Here is a 24,617-nt window from a genome sequence, read left to right on the forward strand (position 1 = left end):
AGCAACCACAGCATTCAACACTTCAAGCTTTTCTAAGAACAGCTCTTGCTTTGCATTGTTGTTAAGGAGAAGAGGATAAGAACATGCCCAGCAACACAGTGCCCCACTTTTCAGCTCACAGGCTCTTTCCCATCCCTTTGGGTTAATGGCAGAGTAGATCATCTCTACCTCCTCTCTTTCCCTTTCTTCTCTCCTTTCCTCTCCTTCTGCCTTTCCCTGTCTCTTTTCTTGTCTTTCATCTTTCCTTTCTCCCTATGCATGTGTAAGAAGGTAGCACAAAACTTTATAGTAATATTTGATAGATGAGTAAGCAGAGCTATGGAATGCTTAGGCTAATTCTGTCACATGTACTGCCTCATTTAAACATCACAACTCTTTGACACAAGCTCTATTATTTTGTCCATTTTACAGATAGAAGATGTATACTGAGAAAGCTTAAATTAAGGGATTTAAGCTGATATTATAAATGGTGGAGCTAGTATTTAACTCAGGTTCCTCTGACCCCCAGATACCAGGCCGCTGGCCACCATATTATTCTGCACAATGATTTCCTTAGCACAGGAAATAGTCACCATCAGGTGGAAGTCAGGTAAGGATGAGGAGTTGTGGCTACTTAGCTTCTACTTAAATGGCCTTCTCTGTCCTCCAACAAGGGCTAAACCACGCAGTGAATCAAAGGCTTTTGCTAACTTTTTCCTCAATGAATGCATGTTTTTGTTTGGGCAGCAGCCCATATACAAAGCATGTTTGTTTCTTTTTTAAGCCTAACATAGTCCTATTATTAGTGAATATCCTTCCAATATTTTGGCCTGAGTTCTCTTTTGCTCCTAAATTCTCGGGGTTTATAAGATGTTCATAAATTATGTAATTTTGTTGGTACTTTTATGGGAACATGGAAGAGTTTCTACCAGTCACTGACAACATGTATTTAAAATTTTAATCAAAAATATTGTATTTAAATTTCTTGACAATCTTCTTGAGTACTAATAAATGTATTATTCCATGAAATCAGTGCTTGTTTTATGTGTGTATTGCATTAAAATTACATTTTATTAAATTAAACATGCCATATTTTAATAAAATAATGAATGGGTTTTAAAAGGGGCCTAAAACCATGTGCAAGTGCTTTTGTGAATCCAGTTGAAGAATTCTGGTGTCTAAGGCTAACACATTGTCATAGGACAGCCCTTATATCCTACTTTGGCTCAAAAGTTATAAATATACATGGGGAACTGAATAAAGATTTTCAACTTCTCATCCTCTGACTGAGTGACATTTTATTTAAAATGTCTCTTTTCTTATTTTAACAAGATATTCAACTTGTAAAAATAATTCTTCAACTTTGTATCCATGCAATAGACTTACATTTTTCTAGAGAACAAAATCTTTCACAGAATTGCATAAAGAAAGCTCCCTGAGCTCTAGTGGAATGAAGGATCAGTAAGATCCCAATCCTGGAATACTAGCTTTTTATTTTCTGGTATAAGGTTAACACTAGGGCATATCTCTGCACCTGAGCTACTAATAGGAAACCACATCAGAAAGTCCATAGGGTACTAGTCTGTCTATGCCCCAAAATTGTGTTAAACCCCAGTTAGTCTCCTGAGTATCCAGTGCCCATTCCTTCTTCTTCATGGCTAATGAAACTTTGTTTTTTTTCTGGGATAGCAACATGCCCAGCCCAGCCTATGGATTATAATTAATCTGAACCGGTCTTCAGTGGCCATATAGTATATTTCTGACTGAGCTCTATGAAGAAGTCACTGGAACTAGTTACTTCTCATTTTTGAGAAAAACGCTTCTTCCTTGATTCTGATAGGAGAGGATAGACTTTAGAGATATAATGCCTTACCCTTACTCCCTCTCCTCCCTTCTCACAGTCAGGCACTGGTGCAGCTGTCTCCTGTATATGAGACAAATACACGAAGGTGAGAACCATCCAGTGAGGATGACAGAGGAGAAAACAGTAGGAGCCTTGGTTTCTACCCCCAGCATCCAAGCAAATATTAAAACCTCACACCTCAAACCTCTGAGTATGTGAGAATAACAAACATCTGTGTTCAAGCCCTATCACTCAGATTTATAATACTTGCAGCAAAACAAGTTCTTAATTGGTATGGTTCCAAAGATTTCTTCTCTATCTCTATCTTACTTTTGAACTTTAGAAATGACTTCTACATACAATAATGGATTATTAATAAATAAAGAAATTTGAAGAGAGCTGTAGCTATTTTGTAGGATAAAATATCCATGGAAACTTCAGCTGTTCTATGAGGAAAGCTTCCCCTCCCACCCCTCACAGTCAACCATCTCAAGAATAGACACTTAATTCTCATTATTCATGGTAGCTATTTTCTATGCAGTGCCCCACGAGAAAATGAACTAGTAAACACTGAAACAGTGCTTCTGGGAGATTTTTTTATATTTATATTTATATTTTTATATTACATATTTATAGTTTTATATATTTATATATCCTCCCAGATTATATATATATATATGCATATATATTTATATATATACAAAATATCTCCATATATATGTATATATAATCTCTAACTCCAAATGCAATACATCCTGAGAGATTCTATTTTCTGTATCTTACAAAAGAGAAACAAAGTTCAGGATGTTGAAGTGACTTGCCTGAAGCTGTACCACTAACAGGTGCCAGAATTGGATTCAAATCCCCTTCAATTGGCTCTGAGCTGGAGCTTCTTGCACTACACTGCACTGCCCCCAACCTTCCCCCTCCCCAGGCCATCTCTTTGTCAAGGCTGAAACAAGAAGACAGAGTGTCATCTTGATTCACCTCAGCTGGGAACATGGTGGCTGAGTGAAAATGAAATTTTTCGCGGCTTTGAGCATGCCTATGAATGACTGCAATCCGCAAGTATTGATTCTGGAGTTATAAATAAATGTTAATGAGTAGGCAAATTGCAAATAGAGAATTCCCAAATAATGAGAATCCACTGTAATCGTATTTTTGTTCTTTTCTCAGTGAAATGCATCTGGTGGTACCCATCTTGAATATCCCTGCTAACAGCTTTGCTATCAAAGGGTAAGCTAACTTCCAACCTCTGCTTCTCTGCATGGATGATTTCTTGCATTTTTTTCATGCATGTGCCTGGATGCATGTACATAAATGCTCATACACATACACACAGATGTAGCCATATAATACCCATACTGTATTATGTTCTCTACTGCATAAATCTGCCATTTAATTCCTCATTGATTCAGTACACAAAGCAGTGAGTATATGGAAGAGTCAATATCATCTCTACTCAGATGTAGTGAAAACGAAGCCTCTTGGTGCTTGCCCAGAGCTGAGGGGCTCTGCAAACAGGGAGTCACTGTAAATGGGCCAAGGTTGTTTTGGGGATGACAAAATGTTCTGAGTTAGATTATAATGATGGTTGAACCACTCTGTATATAAAATAAATAAAAATTATTGAATTGTGCATATGAAATGGGTGGATTTCATGCTATGTAAATGGTACCTCAATAAATGTGTTAATAAAAAAAAGTGATGCATCCACTACACATGCACAGGCCTGCAGAACAATAGGAGGATGTATCTTCACTGGTCAGGAATTTACACTCACTGAGGGTTTTCTGTGTACAGTTGCCACATTCTTGTGCAGCTTTATTATTCACTTGTCACAAGAAAGCTGCAAAACTCTATGTGCTGGCATGAGGTGGAAATGTCTATTAACTTGTCAGCAAATGAAAAGGGTGAAGGGTTTTCATCTCTGTAGATGAATTGGAACAGGTGCAGCATGTCTCCAAGATCGCTAATTAAAACCACTCAGGACTTATATTTATTTTACATGAAAAAGAGTTTTACATGTGTTTGAAAACTGTATGGAAATACAGCTTTTACAAGTTTGACTATCCAGTCAAGTTTTATTTCTGCTTTATATCAGTTCATGAATGAAACTCTTGCTAGGGCATGTCTCACATGCACTTTCATACACCAGCTTATTTCATATTTCATATACCCATATAGCAAATGTAAGCTATATTTATTACCAAGAGGATTTGCGTTAGCTTGGACATGTGTATATACTTTGAATTTGTGCCACTTCCATTTGACTCCACGGAATGATACTGATATTGTTTTTTATATAATCTTTGGAGAATTTGAGGCTCTTGCCCTCCCAAATTTCGTGCATTTGTTTGTAGTTCAGGGAAACGGAAATAAGGTGCATGGAAAGAAAAGGAATAATTAGATGGGTCTAGGTTATACATTCTTGAGAAGAGTCTGAATCTGAGCATAAGAAAACCTGTATTTGAAGAACTTACGAAATTTTAAACAAGCCACTAAGCCTATCTGTTCCTTAGATACTTAATCTATTAAGGCCTAGCTCAAATGTCACTTCTTTCACAAAGCTTCTAGAGATCACTTTAGCTGGAATCAACATTTCCTTCTTCCATTCTCCTATAAAACTGTGCACTCCTAATACATTTTATAGCACATTGGAGGAGACATGCAGGGGTTGGCAAGTTGAGAGACAGTGTAGTATTATGCTGAAGATTTGGATCCTGAAGTCAGAGAGTATCTGGGACGAAATTCCAGTCTTACCACTTACTAGCTGTATAACCTTGGAAAAGACTCTTTAAATTTCTTGTCTACAAAATTAGAATAATAATGGTGTTTGCCTCACTTAGTTTTGTTATGAAGGTTAAGTGGAAGAAGCCAAGTAAAACACTTCAAATACTGACTGGGACAGGTTAATTGCTCCAGAAAGGATGGTTGTTGGTATTATTTACTAGGAAGGCAGTGCAACATAGTTAAAGGAATTGGAAAAAGAAAAATTGGGTTGAGTTCTAATTCTACCAGTTCCTGGCCCTGTGATCTGGGAAAATCAGTTAACGATTTGACTATTAAGTCCTTCATCTATAACGCTGCCTAGGTCAAATAGAGGTGCCAAGAGCCAAATGCAATTGAGGGTATGAACACATTTTATAAGTGAGAAAGCATTGTTTAAGTCTTAGATTTTATTTGGAGGAAACTGAGTATATAAAGAAAATACATAATTTGTAGTCCATTAGACCCGTACTTAGGTTCTGGAATTATCATTTGCTAACTTTGTGGCTTTAGTAAATGATTTGTCTCTGTGTGTCAGTTCTGTCACATTAATGAAAAGATAAAATTGTTGTTGTAAACCTAAAATAAAACAATATTTAAGTACAGAATTCACCATCAAGTATATAGCAGGTCTCAAACTGCTGGGCTCAAGCAATCTGCTGACCTCAGCCTCCCAAAGTGCCGGGACAACCTGGGCAACACCATTCTGGACATAGGAACGAGCAAAGATTTCACAGTGAAAATGCCAAAAGCAACCACAATAGAAACAAAATTTGACAAATGAGATCTAATTAAACTAAAGAGCTTCTGCACAGCAAAAGAAACTATCAACAGAGTAAACAGACAACCCACAGAATGGGAGATTTTTGCAAACTATGTATCTATAACTAGCTATCTATAAAGAAACTTAAACAAATTTACAAAAAAAAACATTAAAAAGTGTACAAAGGACATGAACAGACACTTTTCAAAAGAAGACATACATGTGGCAAACAAGCATATGAAAGAAAGCTCAACATCACTTATCATTTGAGGGATGCAAATCAAAACCACAATGAGATACCATCTCACACAAGTCAGAATAGCTATTATTAAAACGTCAAAAAATAACAGATGTTGGTGAGGTTTCAGAGAAAAAAGAATACTTAAACACAGTTGGAGGGAGTGTAAATTAGTTCAACTATTGTAAAAAACAGAGTGATGATCCACAGTGTGGGATTGAACCCAGAAATCTCATTTCTGGGTACATACCCAAAGCAATATAAATCATCCTATCATAAAGACACATGCATGTGTATGTTCACTGCAGCACTATTCACAATCACAAAGACGTGAAATCAACCCAAATACCAATGGTAGGGTGGATAAAGAAAATGCACACATACACCATGGAATACTATGTGGCAATTAAAAACAAACAAACAAACAAAAAAACTGAGAATATGTCCTTTTCAGGTACATGGATGAAGCTGGAGGCCATTATCCTTAGTGAACTAACACAGGAACAGAAAACCAAATACCGCATGTTCTTACCGGTAAGTGGGAGCCAAACGGTGAGAACACATGATTACATAGAGGGAAACAACAGACACTGGGGCCTGCTTGAGGGTAGAAAGTGAGAGGAGGGAGCAGATCAGGAAAAATAACTAATAAGTACTAGGCTTAGCAGCTGAGCCACAAAATAATCTGTACAACAAGTCCCTGTGATATGAGTTTACCTAAGTAACAAGCCCGCACATTACCCTTGAACTTAAAATAAAAGTTAAAATAAAAAGAAAAAATAAAAGTTAAAATGTTTAACAAAAAAAGTACATAGCAGAAATCAAATCATGTAATTTCACTCCTTATCACAGTTTATTTTGTTATTTATGCATATGTCTGTCCCTGATTTCCTGGAGTCAAAAGTAGACAGTGCTCTGGTTTACAGATTCCAAAACCCCGGGAATGAATTCACACAATACAGAAAGATTTCAGCCCCAGTTGTGAGTTGCTAGATAAGTACAGGGGCTGCAGCTCACCTTCCAGGCTTTAGACAGAAACCTAATAGGTTCTGGGATAGGTTTCCTTTGTCATATCTGAGGTTTTATTCAGGACTGAAATGAATTGTCAAATACAAAAGTACTCTGACAATTTCCAAACCCTTTAATATAAAGATATGTGATTGCACAATGGCTGTCACTATGTCAGGACAGAGAGCCCTCTGCCTGTTATCAGGCTTGCCCTGCACTTTTCTTTAGACTGGCCACCAGCTGGAGTGACACGTGGCATCATAAACAGAATTCCCTGGCACCGTGTGGGTCGTGGCAGGAACCAGCAGTCGGTCTCCTCTGACAGTACCCCATCTTGAAGAAGGGCATATGCATCCCAGCTAGCTTGCTCCAATGTAACCACTAGCCCACCAGCTTCTAGGGAATTGGGGGCTTATGGTTATCAGCACTGCTCTTTCCTTTTGCTCCTCAGCCCCAATGGTTGAGAAGTGATGAGGGTAGAGGACAACCCTTGCCTGAAATGGTTTCTATCTGGCTAGATTCTGTCCTGGTGTCTGTCTGCTCTTAGCAGGCTTAGGAAGCAGGGCAGAATGTGGAAAGAAAGAACACAAGACTTTGATTTTGGATGGAGTAATAAGAAAAATATGTGAATCATATCAATCAAAAAACAGTTTCTCTAAATAATTGTCATGACAACAGGCAGCAGCTGTGAAGTCTCGGCTGACAGCGGAGCAGTTCTGGACCCAGCACCAAGTAACCACTGGTGGCCTCCAAAAGGTAGCTCAGCAAAACCAAAGGGCACTTCTGCCTGCCTTTCTGACATCTGTCACAGGGTTACTCGTTCTTGTAAAACCTTTTCCATGCCAGATGAGCCAGTTACCCGCAGTCACAGCTCCCAACACTCAGCAAAAATAGAAAGCAAATGGAAGAATCACTAACACAGCAGAAGCTATCTAATGGCAATGGCTTCTTATGACAATACCTTGATCCCAGCCAAGTTGACCACTGGCTGATATTAACAGAACTAAACAATGAAATGTGAGAAACAAATGGACAGAAGCTGAGGAGAGGGAAGTGAAAGTGAGCCGGGGAGGGAGGGAGAGGGGCTCCTCCTGCACAGCAAGTTCTCCAAGGAGAACAGGGCCTTGACTCTCAGCCCACTATTTGTCAAGTCAAAAAGTAAGAAAAGAGGAAAAAAAAAAAAAAAAAAGAAAAGAAACAAGGAAAATAATAGGAAAAACTGCCATACTTAGTAACATGCAAGAATCATACAATCAATTCAGACTCAACTAGTAAACCCACATCTTTCCGGAGAAAGAGACTTGGGCCATTTTCAAAGCCTTGCTTATGTGTGGCCACAGGAAGCAATATTATAAATATCCCCTTATGTACCTTTTTTGAGCAGCTGGCCAGGCCCAGGGAGTATGAAGCATTAAACATTAATTTCTCCACCTTCTGGCTCTTTCCTACTCTGTGTCTTCTTTCTTTCACTCTCAAGGCAGAAAGAAACTGGAGTCTGAGTTTCACTGTGAAAAGACAAAAGAGTTTCTGCAGCTTGCAGCTTATTCGATCCAGGCAAGCAGCACCGACTTCAGGTGCTTGGGGAAGCCATCTGTAGTTCTTGAGGCGATGAAACAGGGCTGAGAATGCGGTGCTTTCTGGACGCTCTGCTTCCAGCTGGAAAGACCACTGAGGAAGCCGCTCTTAAAGCACTTTCTGCAAAATTGCCTCCATCCATTCCATCTGGTGTTCTCCAGTGATGGAGAGCTGCCTGGATTGTCCCAGAAACTGAGGCAAGGGCTGCCAGGGTTCCCTCCAGAGAGGCACAGAAATGAGGAAGAAGTGGGGACTTGTGTGTTCCAGGTGAATCACAGAATGCTGGCCTCATACCTGTCATGAACAGGCAGCCTGAGCCTGGGGCCGGAGCTCAGTGTACCAGGGGAAGAGAAGGTGAAACAGAGCTGCTTTTGAAATATACAAGCCATAGACTAAATTCTGCTTGTTGAAATAAAACACACACATGCACACAGCAACTTTTAGCAAAAACCCTGGATGTATCAGGGCCGAGATGAAATAGAAATATCAAAGGTGCATGAAAAAGAAGAAAGTATGATAATACTTTGGAGAATGTGAAAAACAGACAGCTGAGGAGAGAGAAAGGAAAGTGAGCCAGGGAGGGAGGGAGGGAGAGTTGCTCCTCCTGCACAGCAAGTTATCCAGTCATCCGGGGAACAGGGGCCTTCATCTCCCTGCCCACTGTTTATCAAGGCACGTGGGGAATGAAGGCACAGTGTGCTCTTTATGTGTTTTTTCATCATTTTTTCCAGTGTGTGCCGATTGAACCAAAGCCTCTGTGTGACACGCTGACAATGCCCTTTACCCTCCTTTTATCTGGCCTGTTCTCTAGACTTGTCATTATTTTTCAGGCCCCGCATGTTGGGTTCCTTTCATCTTTTCTCAGAAATGATTACCTTCAGACCTGTTAAGTGAAAAGCTATGACATGGCACATAACATCTGAGCCATTTCAAATGGATCTCCTTGAAAGATTCATTTTAATACTAGAAAGGGACCTTCTTAATTAATCTTTGTTGTATTTTATTATCACAAGATGAATAGGGAGGTACCTCTAGGGACAATTACGTGTGAGGTCCCAGGGAAAAGAAGAAGGGGGAAAGGGGTTCAGTGAATGTGAAATTACCATATACTCTGGTTTATGCATTTTTAGAGAGTAAAAAACTCTGTTTCTAGTCAATTATTTATATATAATCTAGTTTTAAAAATAATTTCAGGTGACTTACAAAAAAGACCTTGTTCAGTAATAGGCACAGCTAATTAGACTAACAATGGAGAAGGATATATATATATTCATGCTTCATTCTGTTTCACTAAAGTATTAAATATTTTAGTATGGACATCATTGCCTTGACCTCAATAATTTTTTTTTCTGTAATGTGCATCTCTAGTTTGACTCAAAATGTTCATATTCTAAAGAATCAGAGTGTTTCTTCTTTCTTGAAGTGGTTCGTCAAGGTAAGTCCTCTTCCTTATGATGACTGAACTGTAGGATTGGGTGTTGCTCCATCTCGTCACTACAAGTCACTACAAGGCTTTTAGTAAAGTTCTGAAAACCGAATCCTGGAATGTAGAACCCCTGAGCAAAGATGCAGCAACAGCCATTCAAGCCAAAATTTAATAATGACTATCATATGTTGATGTTTACTAAAGACCAAGAATATGTAATCTCACCAACAGTCTCTAAGAGACCAGTATCATGTTACTTGTTTTACAGATGTGTAAATGAATTAAGGAGAGGAGAAGCAATTTCATCATGTATCATGCATGCACAAACTGGCTGACAATACACTTTGGTCACAAACTCGTCACAAAATCTGTTCTTAGAACCGTGGTACCACCCAGATTTCAGGCTTTCAGGGATATTTTGAGTTAGCCACAGATCTGTCCAGCAGTTATTGTCCTAAACTTGGGTGGCTCCGTGAATCACTATTGACAGTCATGGTCCATTCTATCACCTTCGGGTTTTCACACAAGATAGAGTCTATTTTGGAAAGAACTTTAAAGCAAGGTCAAGGGCATTATCAAATTTGAGACCATATTCTAAGAATGTCTACACTGGTCATCAAGAAAAACAGGGTCCTGCTCACGGAGTTCATTTATCAACTTGAGCCTATCTATAAGTAGATTGTAGTTTTCTTCTGGAGAAGCATGAACCTTGGAGTCAGAATGTCTGTGTCCAAACCCTGCTCTGCCACTTATCAACTGTGTGACCTTATCCAAGTTACTTAATAATAGCTCCATGCCTGAGTTTCCTTTTCTATAGAAAGACGATGACAATAGTGCTCATCTTGGATATTTCTGGTGAGGACTGAATGTGCTCTAATAGAAAGGTGTTTAGGAAGTATGCAATCCAGAGTAAGCACTTAGTAAGCTGAAGTTATTGCTGTTTTTCGTTGAAGTTAATCCATTTGTCACCTTCTTTGGACATCACATTCATCATGTTCTTTTCTTGTAAACATATATTTTAGGGAAGACTAGTGAGTTCAGTGATACTTGAGGTGACTTCAAAGAGAACCCCTTCCAGGGGTCATAAAATGCAAATTTTACCACCCTACAAAGTAAAACTCCACCTTTGTTCTTCTTCAAGCATTGCTGTGCCTTCTGGCTCACAACTCAGAGCATCTGAATGAGGGAAACTTTCTCTCTGACTCAATCTCTCTTTTTCTTTCACTCTCTCAAACAAACACACATAATTTCTTAAGAGATTTTTTTTCCACATCACAGTCTTTTCTATGTATCCCAATTTTAAATTTAAAAGACTACCTATGCTAAGAATTGTTCAGTGATGTTGATTTATGAGACTTATGCAAAAAAGGACAGTCTTACCGATGCACATATCTATTTGGCAAGGCAGCAGTGATTTATAAAATGACAAGCTGGTGACACTCATATAAAGGCAGCTTTCACGTAGCAAGTGTAAAGGCAGAAAGAAAATCTGCTACCAGTTGAATGACAAACTCCTTTCCTATTTTAAGAAGAGTATAAATGCCACCCTAACTTCCATTTAGTGTCCACTTAGTGGAGGATGTGCCTTCGTAGAAGGGGTGCACAAGGTGACCTTTTTTCCTGTTCTTGATCTCTGAAGCTCAGTGTCAGGTTAAGTTGGTCTTTTTCTAGTCACTGTTTATTGGTGTGTCATCCATGAACTTTTCTAAGCTTCATTAAAACTCTATACATTTTGTACATTTTTCCATCCAGATGACCTGCTGGAAAAATATGGTATATATCAAGCTTCTTTTACTTGTCCTAGCAGAACGTATTTGACATTTGAATACGTGTTATAGGAAAACTAAACTGGAGAAATTAGACTATGCTTACTAGACTTTGAAGACTATTATCCAGTCCCTTAGCCTCAATCATTATTGGTTTGGTTTAATATTGAAACTCTTTATTTCTTCCCTCAATTCAGCTATCATTCCACAGTAGTCTTTCTTTCTTGAGACTTAGGGTAGCATACCACAGACGAGAGTCCCACTGGGTCTCTTGGCCCTCCCCTGATAATGCCTGAACCATCAGACATGAGGGCTACAGCAGAAAACTGATCAAACACTGTCTGTAGTGAATTATCATGGCCTTTCTCTGACTACAGAAAAATACACATATTGAATGGAAATGCACTGCACAATTGTTTCCATTTGTCACATCAGCTAAAAGTGCATTCTTGCATTCTCCCCACATGTATTTGTCAGGATAGGCTTGGTTATAGCCACAATACCAGGGGCTTACATTAACACAGGTTATTTTTTGCTCATGCTGCAAGCTTGTAATGGGTTAGTTGGGGTTCTGTTCCATGTCATCTTCACTTCTAGGACCATGTTAATGGACCAATCTCTGTCTTGACTTTTGCTAGTCTTGTGTCAGAAGAAAAAGGGATCATGGTAAACCAGGAAAATACCTACTCAGAAGAGACACACATCATTCTTCTCACATATTTTTAGCCAAAGCAAGGCACATGGGAAATATAATTTTCCTCTAAGGAGGGGCACCAGTGGGAGGAAAAATAAAATCTTTTCTATAACAGAGAACTTTTGAAAAATAATCCTGCATACTATATTGAAAACTCAAAGAAGCAGAAGACAGTCATTGTAACATCATAAAACTGGCCCACAGGGTAAGATGCACCTGTGTGAGGGGTTGATTGGGAAAAAACTATTTTGCAATGAACAGAAACATTGGAAATTTCTAGAAAGAAGGAAAAAAGCAGTATTTATCACATCTTCATTAGGTCTCCAGGTCACTAATTTTGGCAGAACATGAAAGAGGTGAGGACGAGGTCAAATCGTTAGATCCTCTGAGAATCTTCCCAGAATAGTTTTGTGAAGGTGACAGTAAAATCAGAGAAACTGGGGTCTGATTGAAATCAACTCTTCCCCATCCTGAGGATCAGAAAAGAACAGGACAATGTCCCTCTTGATTGTTTTTATCTAGTGAGTGAAACATATGTCTGTGGCAAGACTAATATAGTATGTGTTATAGTCATCAGAAGCACTGGACATTTCTACAAGGAATGGAAATTTTCTTTTTTCACAAAAAAGAAAGCAGCAACTTAGAGCAGGTGAACATAAATTATAGAAGGAGAAGAACAAAGAGCACTGAAAAAATGGGAAAATGACGAAAGCTGAGGAGCTGAGGGTGAGGAAAGAAAATGGGATTCCAATCAAGATAAGAGAGGCAGGCAGACCAAAGCCTGGAGAAGAACTGGCAGATCATAAGGAACCAAGACGGAGAATATATTTTTACTGATAAAGCTTAGCAGTGTTAAAACGGGCTTATGAGAAGTCATGAGATTAGTACCATTAACTTCTCAATTCAACAAACATTTTCAAATGTGTCTATGGCAGGCACTGTGCCAGGTTGTGGAAATCAAAAGTTGAATAATACACAGGCCTTGATCTCCAGTAGCTTATATTCCAGTAGGAGTGATAGTTAATATACAGGACATTCAATAATATGGGATTAAACACAAAGATAACTAAATTCAGGGTGCTAACAGAAAACAGGAGCATGACTCCTAAGACAAATAGAGGGAGAGAAGTCCCGGAGGAGGATCAAGAAAGATTTTCTGAAATGGTAATTCTTAAGTTTCATGTTAAAGGATAACTGGGACCTAAGTATCTACGGGAAGGTTGGGAACATTGCACCTACAGGGCAAAGAGCAGATGTTAGTGCATAGAAACAACAGGGTCATAAAACAGAAGGTCATAATTAGGGCACTCACCCCAGACTTATGTGGCTAAAGAGGATGGAAATGGGAAAGGAGATGCAGTGACAGGAAAGAATTTGAGTGTGAATCGTAGACCAGGCTCCTGGTGTCACCTGCACCACTGTTCCACGAGATATTGAGCCAAGACTTAACTTCTCTGGGCCTCTGTTTTCTTTCTATTAAAAATGCTGGTGTTGAATTAATGATGTCTAAGACTTATTTCACACTGGAAATTATAAGTGGTATAAATAAAGAGTTATTAGTGAAGAGCTAGAACTCTGGCAGCACTTTTAAAATTAGCTGTTACAGCAAAGGGATTAAGAAGAGACATGCTATGTCCTGAAGAAGAAAGATGCTCACAGGTATCTCAGGTCATGCTTTACTGACTTCCCAGACTCAGCAACCCTTCTAGTCCCTTCCTGAAGGGACTGTGATTGGGAGCTCATTACCACTTAAGAAAGCCGTTTTCAATGACAGGTCATTTCAATGTTTGGAAAATATTCCCCCAGACTACGGTTAAAGTTCATGGATGATGAGTGAAAGTCACTGCAGCATCCTGAAACTGCTCCACAGGGGAGTGAGGGATTTGATTGCATGAGAGACTACTGCAGAAAACAGAAGCAAAGGACATTTCCATGCCAGAAGAAGAAAGATGCAGTTGAGAGTGAATGACCATGAATCACAGAGAGTGGAGAGAACACATTAAAAAATTGAAAGAGAAGCTAAGTTGAGAATTTGAGGCTGAGGAAAGAAGAGGGAATGCCATCGGGGTAAGGGTAGCAGACAGAATGAAACCTAGAGAAGAACTGGCAGTTGGTAAGGGACCAAGGTGAAGGAGAATGTATTTTTCACCCATAAAGTTCAGTAGTGCTTTTAGAATTGCAAATATGCATTTAAATTTAATAATACAATTATGGTATATTAAATGTCAAATGACTGTTACAGAAAAGCACTTAAAATTAATACATATGCATGAGATAAATCCTGTCTGGTTGTCAAGGTCTGAATTCAAAGTTATATAAGCCAGGCTTTGCACTGAATTTTGTTACATCTTAAAGTTGCAAAGATCTTTGAATTTCATTGGTATTTAGCAAAGAAGCATAAGCAAAGCTTAGTTAGAACTGAGAGAAAAGGTGAGATTTTTGGGCAGTCAGCAGGAAAACCCAAATGCTATTCAAATCCAAAGTAAAACTGAAGGCAATAGTGGTCTTCATTGCTGCTGTCATCATTACCATCATCATCATCATCACTATGGATGAAATGGCTGTTCAGTTACTTGAGTGTAGCTCTGCATTAACAAGGAGTCCTTGTTTCTTTCTTTCATTTCTACTTTACTTTCTGCCTACCTTTAGCGGGAAAAATATTATATTGTTTAATTTTTCTTTTAAGTTATTTTAACTACATATATGCAGTTTTAATCATAAAGATATGCAATAAACATAAACATATACACAAGAAAGAACAAAAGTTTCCTGTCACCACTAATATCTCCCCACCAATTACATTTCTTAAAGGTAACCACATGCTGTTCCAAACTTTTTCCTTCAAGGAAGTATTTTCTGAAATGTATTAGGCTACTTCTAGAGGGACAATCATTTTGGTAAGCAGCAAACAATGGACAAACATAACAAGTATGCTTCACATAAGTGTGTTCTTTGCAGGAATGAGCTCTGAGAGAGGGCTGCCATCTCTCTATGCTTGGAGAAAAATATCTTGAGTCTCTGCACCCTAAACGTTGAGGTCAAACTTGTGGTTAAACATGGTAGGTCGAACAAATGCATTTACCTTACCTCTGTCCTGAAATGCCAATACAGTGACAGTAAATGGATTTTCAGCAACCCACGAAGATAGTGCCAAAAAAGCAGCAACATGGTTTTATACATTGGAAAGCAGATACATAGGAATAACTGACACACAGATGGGAGATACCTCAAATCTGAACCAGAGGCAGGCTGATTTATATGAAAGCACCCCAGAAAAACTAATAGTTAAGGTACCAAATAGTCATAAAAGTCACGAATGCATTTATGACATTAAGTAGCCGAACTGTTTGAAAGTGGTGAAGGGTTTATCGTTGTGGTAGCAGGTTGAGCTAAAATAGTAATACAAGACTTAGAATTTCCCCTAAATTTGACCTGCCATATCACTCTGGTGTGAAGTTTGTAGTAACCAAATTTCACCCTTATACTGTGAGGTTCAATCAACATCTTAGTGCTTTACACATAAGTAAGAATAAAAAGCAAAGATCATGAAGTATTTGAAAAAAACTTTTGGCCGAGTGGTGGCTCATGCCTCTAATCCCAACATTTTGGGAGGCCGAGGCGGGTGGATCACTTGAGGTCAGGAGTTCGAGACCAGCGTGGCCAACATGGTGAAACCCCATCTCTACTAAAATACAAAAATTATCTGGGTTTGGTGTTGCACGCCTGTAATCCCAGCTACTCGGGAGGCTGAGGTAGGCGAATCGCTTGAACCCGGGAGGTGGAGGTTGCAGTGAGCTGAGATCACATGAGATCACACCACTGCACTCCAGCCTGGGTGACAGAGTGAGACTCCATCTCAAATATATATATATATATATATATATATATATGGAAGGAATTAGCTAGGGACTTCCTATCATCTGGCCTAATGTTTTACTATAGAAAGGTATCCAAACGTATCCAAAAAGCAAGAGACATAGCTCCTCATATCTTTTTTTAAAAAAATACTTCATGCAATTGGAGTAACTGCAGAGTGATATCCATTGATCCTCATTTATAGTTTGAGAGTATGTAGTATAACAGTAATCATCAGTTATTGATAAATTCCTCTTTTCCACCATCAATCTGTACTTGGATAAAACAGCAATTCTGGGGAAGCACAGCCGCTTGTAGACCTGAAAGTGTGGACTGTAGAGGGAGCAGACAGTAGTAGTGAATCGTCTTGGCTGGAGATAAAAAGAGTTTCTGGTTGGTTTTATCAGCATTATAACTATCACTATGATCTCCATTTATCTGCCCATGTACCTTATTTCTCAATTATTTCTAAATTTCTAGAAAAGGAAAAAAAAAAAGATCTATGTTGTCTTTCTAGATCCCCAAATTTTCTAAAGTAAAAGACAAAAAGAAAAAAAAAAAAAAGGAACTCAGAGAAAATTAGGAGACCAAAAAATACAATATAAAATGATGACAGCAACCACCAAACAACTATGTATAATAACCTGGGGGAGTAAGAGGAAAAGATGGCATGCATATCAGGAGGTTTAGCATTCATGAAAAATATTGTTGGAAATCAAAATATAAAACAGAAATTTAAACAATAGTAATTTTAATGGGTAATGCTAAAACTATGTAATAAAAAGACAAAGTATCAAATAATTAAGAAGATAGACAAACGTAGAGAGTTGATAGAGAAAGAACAAACAGAAAAAATAGAGGGGAAATTATTAAGGAAATAAATCAAGAAAAAATTTCAGATTTAGGGAACTTTAAGTTCTAGATCAAAAGTGCTTTTCAATATGTACTGTGGTGGATTAAGAAAAAAAAAACGTAAAAGAGTAAAAGCACTCTAGTATGCTTCAGCACTGGCAGGCCATATGTAATCATGGTCACCTCACTGCTACACAACTGGATCCTGGATTCTGCAGAATCCCCGGCTCATTTTCGCTTCTGTTTTCAGATTGACCTGCCATACTATTCAATGTGTAGCTATTGAGGAGGGCCATTGCAAGCCCAGTTGCCATCTTTCTCCTTCCTTGTTCCCAGATGCTGAAAGCTATGATTTTGTTCTTGCAAAACATATATTTCTGGTTCACAGGGAGTTATCTTGTTACCTAGTTTGTTGTAAATTGTGTTAATGAGTTTTTGGTTTGACCGTCCTACTTCTTCATCTTTATGGGGGAATTTACAGAGATTCAAATATTATGTTATGGCCTCTATTGTCCCAGAACCTTATTTTGTAAATTGTTTAAATGTTTAAAAACTATACATGTGCAACACTCATTTATTAGTCCACAGTTCTGTAAATCAGAAACCTAGTATGGAATGACTGAGTTCTCTGCTTAAAGTATCACGAAGTTGAAATAAAGGTATGAGATTGCGTAAGTTCTTTCACGGAAGATTTTTGGGGAAAGTCATCTTCTGAGCCTAACTTAGCTTCTTATGGTTGTGGAACTGAGGTCCCAGTTTTCTTGTTGGTTGCCCACCGAGGGCTGCTATCAATTCCTAGATGCCGTCTATATTGCTTGACACATGATCACCTTCATCTTCAAGTCAGTGAGGGAACATTTAATCCTTCTGCTTTAAATCTCTGATTACCTTTTCTACTACCAGTTAGAAAAAAAAATATGCTTTCAAATGGTTTGTGTGATTAAATCATGCCCACATGGATAATCTTCCTATCTAAGGTAAACTGAATATTAAAACATAACCTAATCATGGAAGATAAAGCCCACCATATTCAAAGTCCCAGGCATGAATACCAGGAAAGTAAACAGGAATTCTTAGAGGTCATCTTAAAATTCTTCGCACAGTACTTGCACTTCTGAATTGAGAATCAGTGAAAAATAAAACATGGCAGATGTCTATTAAAATACCAGCTCCATTTCTCATGAAGCTGACTAGAGAATGTAGTCTTTGTCCAGTGGCTAAATAGTCTCACAGATCTTCTCTCACTGAATCAGACCACTTTACTTTCCCCATGCTTAGCATGGTGTAGGTCAGGCACCCCTGGTAAAGGAAGAACCTTACTTGATAAACTACCTCATAAAAGAAGGGTAAACTGGAATTCGCTTTCTTTCCAGCCAAACAGATCTGAATGCAAGAGATCAGAAACAAATCAAAATAAAACAAAATGGGAGAGTTGAGAGTGAACCAGACTCATTTCTTTTCTTTTCTTTTTTCCAAAACTTATCAACTAGATAACATACTTCTCCTGCCACAAGGAGAAACATATAAGAGGCAAAGAGAGATTGTTTAATGCGTGACAAGTGCCCTCAAGTGAAAATACAATAGTAAGAAAATATAATTCCCTACCTTTCTTCCAATGCCTATCATTTTTTTTCTGATTGGCGCTCTTACATTCTCACCTCAAATCTTCTCCTTTGGGGCATCAACATAATAAATTCCTGAATAATTTAGATGAATTCAGAATACAGTCATTGATGTGCAACATTTTTACACATTTTAATAGATATTTCTGGGTATGCATAGTTAAATAAAACAGTGGTTTTGTCCTTTAATATGACAATAAATAAACAACAACAAAAAAAACCTTTGATAACCCACTAGTGGGATTGATAAGCACATAAATAACAAGAATACAAATAAAAATAATGTGCATGCAATGATGAAGTGTTAACAAAGAGCTTTCAGAATTGAGAGGAGAGAGTGGAAACATTCAATTCAGGAGGGGAATTTGTGGGAATGTAGGAAACATGGGAAGTGGACTTAGTCAGAAGTGGGCATGAGCTATGAGAAATCAGAACAAAGGGACTGAGAGGCAAAGGTCCCTCATCTAGTCTTAGAGGACTGGAGGTGGGGGTGGAAAGGCAGCCAGAATGATCCACATCATGCTTCTTCTTAACCCCTGGTCTGCTTATCTCTACCCTTCAAAGGGACAATGGTCTACAGCTCAAGTATAGAGTTTAGAATTTCTCTTTTATAACTATGTATTTTAAAAATTGAGAAGGCTTTTCAAACAGAAGTAGAGGAAATATATTATAACTCATGATTATAATAGTCCTTCTCTTTTGTTTACAAAGGACCACACAGACTTCATAATGTGAAGATCACAAAAGCTACAGTACATTATTCTGCAGGTGCTTCAAGCTCAGTGTGTCACAAACTGAGAACATTATTCAATTTTTCCACTCAAACCCATTCATCTTCTTATGTTCCTCTATGTCAATAAGATCAAATGCAATCAGTCCTAAAAAGTAGAAATCTGAAAGCCATTCTTCATTCTACATTACCAATGAGTGAAAGAGTCCTTATTTAATAAAACTCTGGAAACTTTGTTGAAACTAACTCCACACTTTTATCTCCACATTCTTTTAATTAAGACTCTAATATATTTAATTAGTATTACTAAAATTTATTTCCCAAGTGACATTCTTACTTTTAGTCTTGCCAACTTTCTTATCAATTCTTCCTTCAACCTGATAGTAGAAGGAACTGTCTAAAATATCAACTAACACTCACTGTCAATAATATCATGCTCAATGATAAATAATTCAGGTTACACACATCTATTGAAAGTTTTCTATGTGCCACAAACACTGCACTATTAGTTGGAAGGATCCTGCCTATTGGTAATTTAGTGGAAAAATGAGATATATAAAAAGTATTTGTAGTATAGGATATTAAGTGCTTAGAAAAACTAAAAAGAGTTATAGAAACACATCAAATCATGTCTAAATTAGTTATGCAAAGATATTTAGATTGTATTATTTAGGAAACAGTTTGTTAAAGACTGTAATGTGTGTAATATATTTAAGTTTATTGCAGTTGTATAGTAGAAATGGACTACATGCATAGTAATCTATTTCTTTTTCATAGGCAGAAGAATAAGCATTTCCCAGTCCATGGTTTGGATGTTTCACCTTTCCAAATTTCATATTAAAATTTGGTCCCCAGTGTTGGAGGTGGGACCTAATGATGGGTGTTTGGTTCACAGGGGCTGATCCATCATAAATGGCTTGGTGGCTTTCTTGCTATAATGAGTGAGTGATCCTTTTATTAGTTCCCGTGAGAGCAGGTTGTTTCAAAGAACCTAGAACCTGCCCCCCTCAACTCTTTTTGTCTCTTTCTTCATGTGATCTATGAACATACTGCCTCCCCTTGAATACAAGCAGCCTGAATCCTTCACCAGAAGGAGATGATGGCACCATGCTTGTACAGCCTGTAGAACCTTATGCCAAATAAACCTCATTTCTTTATAAATTACCTAGTCTGAGATATTTCTTTATAACAACACAAATGAACTCAGACAACCAGCCTCTCTTCCAGTTAGTTTAAGATGATGTTATTGTGTTTTGGTCAATGGGAAATATGTCAAACAAGTATATGCTAGTATTACTCAAAGTGTGGTCTGTGTAATACTATCTTTCCATCTTTCTTGATGGTCCAAAATGATGTAAGTGTTGAAATTGAGAGTAGAGGTGTCACTATGCAGGACCCTCCAGCTTGGGCCCACAATGCAGTGACCCCACCCAAGGTTGATTGCTCCAATTGTTTTTTTTCTGGGGTGGGGAGCCACAGAAGACACATAAAGGGTCCTCTGCTATTGCCACTGTCAAGGTCACTGCCCCTCCTGCCTCCTCCAAGGAGGAAAGATAAAGCCTGAGCTCACCTCACAACTGCAGTATGAAGGCCAGGAATGCCAAGCCAAGATCTGGAGCCAGAATTCAAGCAGAAGAGAAGCCCATGCCCTCAGGGAACTGAGAGAGAGAACATGACTGCAAACATGAGAAAATACAGAGAAGCTACATGGCTGAGCAGGAGCCCACCTACTGGCCATCACACCTAAGTGCCATCTAGTAGATCACAGCCCAAACTTCAATACCAAAAACCTTTGCTAACATACCCATCCCATGAAATCAAGGACAAGAATTCAGCTCCAAATAAAGACCTAGCACAAAGCCTCTGTTCTCTGAAAATATCCAGAAATGAAGTCAACTGACTATGCTCAAATTAAACCACAGTTAAAGGAACATCAGCTCACAGAGATAAGAAAGAACCAGCCCAAGAACTCTGGCAATTAAAAAATACACAACGTTTTCTTTCTTCCAAATAACCATGTTAGTTTCCCAGCAGTGGTTTTTAACCAGGCTGAAATGGTTGGAATGACATAGAATTTAGAATATGGATAGAGATAAAGATGATTGAGATTCAGAAACAGGTCAAAACCCAATCCAAGTAATCTAATGAATAAAATAAAATGATAAAGGAGCTAAAGAATGAAATGGCCATTCTAAGGAAGAACCAAACTGATCTAATAAAGCTGAAAAACACACTATAAGTATTTCATAAGATACTTGCAAGTATTAACAGGAGAATAGACCAAGCTGAGGAAAGAATCTCAGAGATCAAAGACTGGTTCTCCAAACTAAATGAGTTAGATGAAAATAATCTTTTAAAATGAACAAATTCTCAAAGAAATATGAGACCATATAAAGAGATTGAATCTAAGACTCATTGGCATCCCTAAAAGGGAGAGAAAACAACCAACTTGGAAAATATATTTGAGGATATCATCCATGAAAATGTCCCCACCCTTGATAGACAGGTTGACTTTCAAAATCCAGGTAATGTAGAGAGCTCCTACAAGATAACCATCCCTAAGATACACAGTCATCAGATTCTCCATGGTTGGCATGAAAGAAAAAAATTTTAAAAGCAGCTAGAAAGAAGGGTCAGATCATCTACAAAGAGAACTTCATCAGGGTAACAGCAGATGTTTCAGCAGAAACCCTACAACCCAGAAAAGATTTGAGGGCCTATATTCAACATTCTTAAAGAAAAGAAATTCCAAACAAGAATTTCATATCCAGTCAAACTAAGCTTTATAATCAAATAATTTTTTTTTCAGACAAGCAAATGCTAAGAAAATTTGTTACCACCAGACTTGCCTTAGGAAAGGTCCTTAAGGGCGTACTAAATATGGAAACAAAAGGCCATTACCAGCCACCACAAAAACAGAATTCAGTACATAGGTAATTGACACCATAAAGCAACTACGCAATCAAATCTGCATAATAATGAGCTAACAACATGATGACAGGATCAAATCTGCATATATTAACATTTAATGTAAATGGGCGAAATGCCACAGTAAAAAGGCATAGAGTGGCAAGCTGGATAAAGAAGCAAGACCCAACTGTATGCTGTCTTCAAGAGACCCATCTTACATGCAGTGACACTCATAGGCTCAAATTAAAGTGATGGAGAAAATCTACCAATCAAATGGAAAACAAAAGTAGTTCAGGGATTGCTATTCTAATTTCAGACAAAACAGAATTTAAACCAACAATGATAAAAAAGGACAAAAATGGTCATTATATAGTGGTAAATATTTTAATTCAACAAGAAGACTTAACTATTCTAAAAATATATATACTCAACACAGGACCAATCATGCTCATAAAACAAGTTCTTACAGACCTACAAAAAGACTTAGATAAGCATGTAATAATAGTGGGAGATTTTAACACCACACTGATACTTATAGACAGATTATCAAGGAATAAAACTAATAAAGACATTTGGGACCAGAACTCAATACTTAAACAAATAGACCTAATATATATCTACAGAACTTTCCATCCAAAGCAACAGAATACACATTCTTCTAATCTTCACATGGCACATACTTTAAAATCGACCAATCAGTCATAAAACAATTCTTAGTACATTAAAAAAAGAAATGAAATCATAGTAACCCCACCCTCAGACCACAACACAATAAAAACAGAAATAAATAGTAAGAAGATTATTCAAAACCATACAATTACATAAAAATTAAACAACCTGCTCCTGAATGACTTCTGGGTAAGCAATGAAATTAAGGTAGAAATGAGGAAATCCTTTGAAACTAATAAAAATAAAAATACAACATACAAGAAAGTTTGAGACATGATTAAAACAGTGTTAAGGGACAATTTCATAGCGCTAAACACCCATATCAAATTATAGCACTTTGGGAGGCCGAGGCAGGTAGATCACCTGAGGTCAGGAGTTCAAGACCAGCCTCAGCAACAAGGTGAAACTTCATCTCAATTACAAACACAAAAATTACCTGGGCATGGTGGCATGTGCCTGTAAACCCAGCTCCTTGGGAGGCTAAGGCACAAGAATCACTTGAACCAGAGAGGCAGAGGTTGTAGTAAGCTGAGATCATGCCATTGCACTCCAGCCTGGGTGACAGAGCGAGAGTCTGTCCCAGGAACTAAAAAGAAAAGAAGAAAGATCTCAAATTAACAACCTAACATCACATCTTGAATAGTTAGAAACAAAAAAGAGCAAACCAATCTCGAAGCTAGCAGAAAACATAACCAAAATCAGAGCTGAACTGATGAAATTCAGATATGAAAAAAAAATACAAAAGATTAATGCAACCAGAGGTTTGTTCTTTGAAGAAATAAATAAGATAGATGGACCACTAGCTAGACTAGCAAAAGAAATAGAGATCCAAGTACATAATCAGAAATGACAAAGGGGACATCACCACAGACACCACAGAAATACAATAAAAAAAAAAAGAGATACATTATGAGTACCTTTCTGCACACAAACTAGAAAACCTAGAAGAAATGGATACATTCTCATAAACAACCTCCCAAGACTGAACCAAAAAGAAACTGAATCCCTAAACAGACCAATAACAAGTTCTGAAATTGAATCAGTACCAAAAGTCTACTGATTAGAAATGTCCCAGATCTGGATGAATTCACAGCTGAATTCTGCAAAACATATAAAGAATAACTGGTACAATTTCTACTGAAACTATTACAAAATATTGAAGAGGAGAGATTCCTCCCTAAGTCATTTTATGAGCCCAGCATCATCCTGATGCCCACAACTGGCAATGACACAACAAAAAAGAAAATGTCAGGCTAATACCTTTGATGAACATAGATGCAAAAATTCTCAAAAAAATAATAGCAAACCATATTCAGCAGCACATCAACCACGGTGGAAGAAAGTGTGGCAATTCCTCAAGGAACTAGAACTAGAAATACCATTTGACCCAGGAATCCCATTACTGGGTATATACCCAAAGGATTATAAATCATTCTACTATAAGGACACATGCACACATACGTTTACTGCAGCACTATTCACAATAGCAAAGACTTGGAACCAACCCAAATACCCATCAATGATAGACTGGATAAAGAAAATCTGGCACATACACACCATGGAATATCGTGCATTCATTAAAAAAAAAAAAAAAGATGAGTTCATGTCCTTTGCAGGGACATGGATGAAGCTGGAAACCATTATTCTCAGCAAACTAACACAGGAACAGAAAACCAAACACCACATAGTCTCACTCATAAGTGGGAGTTGAACAATGAGAATACATGGACACAGGGAAGGGAACATCACACACCGGGGCCTTTTGCAGGGAGGGGCTAGGGGACGAATGGCATTAGGAGAAATACCTAATGTAGATAATGGGTTGATGGGTGCAGCAAACCACCATGGCACATATATACCTATGTCACAAACCTGCACATTCTGCACATGTATCACAGAACTTAAAGTATTAAAAAAA

This window comes from Rhinopithecus bieti, unplaced genomic scaffold (assembly GCF_001698545.2).
Source record: "Rhinopithecus bieti isolate Rb0 unplaced genomic scaffold, ASM169854v2 scaffold_7681, whole genome shotgun sequence".
NCBI lineage: Eukaryota > Metazoa > Chordata > Mammalia > Primates > Cercopithecidae > Rhinopithecus > Rhinopithecus bieti.